General features: G+C 31.8%; 1 protein-coding gene across 1 annotated transcript in view; it reads left to right on the top strand.

The window, feature by feature from the left end:
• The first annotated feature begins 1,377 nt into the window (after positions 1-1,377).
• Positions 1,378-6,000, top strand: part of prkcq (protein kinase C, theta) — a 51,416-nt gene continuing 46,793 nt past the window's right edge. Inside the window, exon 1 of the mRNA XM_056455468.1 lies at positions 1,378-1,439. The gene's annotated coding sequence lies outside the window, so the exon portion shown is untranslated. The remainder of the gene's footprint in view (positions 1,440-6,000) is intronic.

Raw genomic sequence — 6,000 nt, 5'->3', positions numbered from 1 at the left:
GGTTTAGTCTGACATTTTCTCAACATCCTATTTTTGATCAGTAAGAACTCCGTAAAAGTGAAATCACTGAACATAAACAGGAGCCTGATAAAAAAAAAATTCAGAAGAAAATTCAGACACCACCTGAAGGTTTTTCCATCTGGGCTCTTCATTTATTATATAACTATTATTACCAACCTTTAACTTTTTTTTTCTTTTTTTATTGTAAATATGTAAAAACTTAGTACAAGAATATACATCTCACAACAATTATGAACAAATAAAACAAAATAAAAATAAGAGAAATTATATTAGTTATACAATCAAAGTATAAATAGATGCCAGAGGTAAAAATAAATAAATAGGTAAGATAATAATAATAATAAAAAACATATATTTAATCAAATGAAATTGATATAAAGCTTGATATGTTATTTTATTTTTTCTGTATCTAATGTTACTTAGTTTAGTACCACATTGAATAATCTCCTTTATAAAATGTTTACAATTTGGCTTAGCTTTGGCCCACTTCTTGACATGGTATTTTCCAAGCAATATTATTAGCTGTAGAAGAAAATTTAATTGTACTTTTTGAATCAATTCTATATTGTACTAAAGCAAATATGACATCATATAATACAATTTGTATTAGTGTACCAAATGTCCATGAAATAAAGTTAAAAATATCAACCCAAAATTATCTTAAGTATACACATTGAAAAAACAAATGAGTAACAGATTCTTTAACGATAGGCTAAAGCAAGAACCGCAAGAGTTTTCTCTATCCACTTCAAACCGTTCAAATAATTATTTTAAGGATATATTCTGTATAAAAATGTAAAAGATTTTACTTTAAATTTACATCTTACTTTATTACTTATAAAAATACGTCGTTTATATGTACACCAATGAATATAAATAACTTCAAATCCAAACGACTCGCTTTGTCAGAGAGAATCGCGAATCATTTGCTAACTCGTTTGAGAAAAGTCGACTCGCATGAATCTTTTGGGTTTCGGTATTGAAGAATCATTAAATCATCTTTGCTCGCTAATTACGTATAAACAATATAATACTGTAATTTGTCAATTAGTCGTAATAAATACATAAAATAAATAAATTAGGCTAAAAAAACTTTTATAAGCTGGCTGGCGGTGCAAAAAAAGATAATAAGTTCACTTTTCAGTTAATTACATAAAGCTTCAATAATCTTTTGTGCAATAGATTTCAATGAAACCCAACAGCCTATATTTTTGTAGGTAACTGCGATTTTGCAAACCGCAGGCACAGAGCGCTTGTTTCAGCTTCCTTTGGTGTGTGATGATAGTGATGATGAGAGGTGTGAAACGCGGTGCTCGAACATGCGCGCGCAACCTGAAGCTCTACACAAGTCCTATAAGCGGGCGCGCTTTTAGACATCTGCATGAAAGCTGCGAACATTTGATCTGAGCTTCTTGTAGGTAAGTCTTGTTTTTGAGCTATCAACTTTAACAATTAAAGTTTAAACTAAGCTTAGCTTTAATAAACACAAACGTTACACGTAAATAGACAACAACAAACGTCAAGCATATAAAAAGAATTTAAACGTACTGCACTGCGGGTGATGTAAGTGTTGACTATTGAGAAATTCAGTAATAAAAATGTTAAACCACCAACACATACATTCTGCGCCCCTTTCCACTTGGTTTTGCTGTAGCTGTTTGCGCCTAGGGTGCAGGAAACCACAAAACGTAGAAGAAAAAGTGCAGAAGTAAACTTTGCTTTGGAGAGCAGATGATCTTTTGGAGACAACAACACTGTGTGTGGGATGTATTTAGATTTCATTTTCAGTTCTTTTGTGAAAACATCTTTTTTCCACAGTTTTCTCACCCACACAAGCGTAGTAAAGCTCTGGATCATGAGCTTTTGCTGCAGTTCGAAGCATAAGCCTGGATTTTTGGAGGATTTCGAGGTTATTTATAACTTATTTGAGTACTTTTTGCTCAATTGGACTTTTATACTATTGGTCTGTTATGACACGCTGAATTGTTGTGGTTTTAGCCTTACCTAATTAGATGTACTTTAATACCCCCAAAGGTGAACACAGTTCTCTTTTTATAGGTTTCAGGAGATTTTATAATTCAAAATTCATGTTTTTTTAAACTTGCGTTTAATTTAAGTATCAAAGTTGGATTTTTGCTAAAAATGAAAACTGTTGACAAACATAGAACAATTTGATGAGGCGATATTGACATTTCAGACTTTTTGTGGCAGATTTTGGTATTGAATCTGAGCTCAGTTTGAGACACTGATACATTCCTTTTCTCTGGACAAAACTAAGAAGCTCAAGTCACATGTGAAAAAGAGATTAGTGAGAGATTTAACTTGATTCTTTTGACAGATTTTGTTGTTGACAATTATTGATTATAAAACTGCATTACTGCAGACGAAAAACCATTTCTGAAGAATTGTTTGTTTTTCTTTTTTTTTTTAAAGTGCATGTTTGTTTAAATAACACTCTATAAAATGTTGGGTTGTTTTTATCCAAATTTGAGTAAAACATGGTAACTGATAGGTTAAAAATGAAAATAATTTTTAACCCAATGGTTGTGCTTGTACATTTTTTTTTACCAGAATGTGGGTTGTAGTGCACATTATGTGATATTTTGTAGACAGATTTGTATGCAAGTGATCCACCATGCAGGATACAAATGCACATTTGAACTTCTATCGTCATCAACAGCAACAAAAAAGATACGAAATAACTTTGAGCACAGTTAGTAGGTTTAGTTGTGTGAAAAGTGTGAATTAGAGGAACTGTAAATGTCGGGCACTGGAACATCTTACTCACAATCATACTGCAATTTCCAACCACATTTTAACCAATAGCACAAATCATGTCAGTGTTAGATTAGATGATTTCATTTAAAACAGGTCACTTCAACTGTTTCTATGACACTGCAAATGGTATATTTTGAGTAATTGGTATTCTTTTTTATTTTGTAATAGTCGTGGGGAAAATATGAGATGACTTGAAAACTATTAATGATATTCTTCATGTTTTAAATAAAACGCTAAACCAATGTTTCCAGTTGTGTTCTTATTAATATTCAGAAAACACAAGACCTCATCCTAAATTAAATATCAAGGTGTCACATTGCCGTTTGTCTAAGATTAACAAAGACACAGTGAATATACAGTTGAAGTCAGAATTATTAGCCCCCCTGAATTATTAGCCCCCGTTAAATTTTTCCCTAACTTCTGTTTAACGGAGAGAAGATTTTTTTCAACACATTTCTAAACATAATAGTTTCAATAACTCATTTCTAATAACTGATTTATTTTAGTTTGGCCATGATGACAGTAAATAATATTTGACTAGATATTTTTCAAGACACTTCTATACAGCTTAAAGTGACATTTAAAGGCATAACTAGGTTAATTAGGTTAACTAGGCAGGTTGGGGTAATTAGGCAAGTTATTGTATAATGATGGTTTGTTCTCAAAAAAAATTTTGCTTAAAGGGGCTAATAATTTTGACCTTAAAATGGTTCATCAAAAAAATTAAAAACTGCTTTTATTCTAGCTAAAATAAAACAAATAAGACTTTCTCCAGAAGAAAAATTTCCTTGCTCTGTTAAACATCATTTGGGAAATATTTAAAAAAGGAAAAAAATTCAAAGGGGGGCTAATAATTCAGACTTCAACTGTATATCATTGGTTGATAAAACAGCCTAAACCTCAAAGTCAGATGTAATAATGGTTTGAGGAGTGCACTGTGCTTTCTCAACAGACTTGTGGCAGAAAACCATAGATTAAAATAACTGTGATGAAGCAGTGCATGCAATAACTCAATACAAGCATCAGCAATAGTAAATAACAGCTGCATGCTGTAGGCCAGTGGTTCCAATGTGCGGGACAATGAGTGGGGGGTAGAGGTCCTTTGGTGATTTCACAAAAATCTAATTCATTTTATTAAACTATTAGAATCAGCATATTTTATCCATAACTGAAGAACACAATAGTAGTTTATAGTAACATTGTTAACATGTTAATAATAAACAGCATGCAAATAAAAAGCCATCAGCCTTTCGATTATTTATTTTTTGCGACCCCTGGGGTGATCACATTATAGTAAAGACATGGATGATTGTCTCTGAGTGGAATTCTCCAAAATTAAACGTTGAATAGACTTGGGCCTATAGGTATGTGTGCACTGTTGTGTGCAAGGTTTATATATTTATATCCACCTCAGAAAATATTGGGGGTCACATTTCTCACTACTCATAATTAATACAGGGTTTAAAAAGTAGGGGAGAGGATGGACGAAAGTACCATTTTTCTTAATAACCTATTTTTAAAAGATTAAACTGTGGTCTATGAAAATCAGGTGGTATTTTGTACAACCAGAACAACTTCAAAATAATTTCACTTTAAACAAATAGCACACTGTTAATTTTGAGTCCGTCGGTAGTGACAAATATAACACATACTGTAGGTGGGCCAAAAGTAACAAAAATATGTGCTATATTTACTGGCTTTACTGGGTTGTTATGTAAACTGCAAACATATGTTGTCTTTTATCTTTGCAAAAAATATTAAACGGCATTTTCATTTTAAATTCCAGTTCCATCAAATGTTTCTAAAGTGGTCCCACGGGAAAAAAATATATTTATGTAGAATATGTTTTATTATTATTATCAATATGCATTCTTTTTAAAAAAAAAAACATCTGAATTGAATCACTGCAAACTCCAATGGGGTAGTGGAATTTAAGGTATGGCTATTAGCAGTGGGACATAAATAACAGTGTTACTTTCATACCCACAGGAACTCTTGAGTTACTTTTAAACTGAAAAACTCAAGATATTCAAAGACATTCAAAAACTAAAAGACATAAGGATGTGTTGTTGCACTAAATAACCTGTAGATTGATCATTACTTTGACGCACAAAAAGAGAAACACAACTTGTTATATGGAAAAAAGTACAGCTTTTTTACAAATTTACTTTCTGCAATCTGGAATTCAGACTTAACAAAATTCGGAGCAGCTCCATCAAGGGTTGCATGCATAATCTGCTGTTACAGTCTGGAAAGCAAATGTTGTCAGAGCTCAGAGAAAACTGTGTTACTTTTGTCTCCACTCTTCCCTTAACCCTCTGTATTCATACGATTACATTTTACAATCCTAAATTCTCATATCCGCAGTCCTAAATCCTAATCCGCAATCCTAAATTCGCGGAAACATTCTAACATAATCGTTATTTCAACGCATCAATTAGAGTGAAATCCGTTACCTAGTTTTAATAATAATACTAATTTGTTACATTTTTACAGAATTTTAAGCAGTCAGTTTGAAGAGAGGTTTCTCCTAAAACACTATATCAATGCAGGTCCACCTGGTTAATGCAAAGACAACCATTTTGTGGCAGAGCACACCATCGTATTGGTGAAGAGGAGACAGAATGATGAAGCCAATGTAAGATCAAATAACAATTATTTTGGTCAATAATGTAATCGTGATTATTTAAAATGATTATGAGGTGACCATATGACCAAAACCATTTTGCAGAATGGATAAATAAAAAAAAAGCCCTCATAGTTACTGATAACAATAATAATAATAAAAACATAGAATAGAACCAAATAAATTAAACAAACTGCTATAAGCCTCTTCACAAGTTGAACAAGTTGATTGGTTTTTAAATTAAATCTACAAAAGTCCTTTAGTCTAAGAGAAGTGAGTGATTTATGTTTTTTTATGGTTAATTAATAACAGGAAGCACAGTCAGCAGCAGGAATTAAGCCTGCTGGCACTTTAAAAAGTCACACAGATGCAATTTACTGTTAAACATGCATTCTCAACATTCTCAACTCTTTGTTCATTCATTAAGTTTTCTTTCACAGTGGTAATAACACATAAATAGTTGTTGTTTGTTCAAACTACTTAATTAAAATGAGCTGAAACAACACAATTCTTAAGCTTTTTTTGGGACAACGCAATTGCTTTATGTTGTTTTTATGTTCTAACCATCATAGATT

This window comes from Danio aesculapii, chromosome 4 (assembly GCF_903798145.1).
Source record: "Danio aesculapii chromosome 4, fDanAes4.1, whole genome shotgun sequence".
Classification (NCBI taxonomy): Eukaryota; Metazoa; Chordata; class Actinopteri; order Cypriniformes; family Danionidae; genus Danio; species Danio aesculapii.
This window is presented reverse-complemented; position numbering and strand designations above follow the sequence as displayed.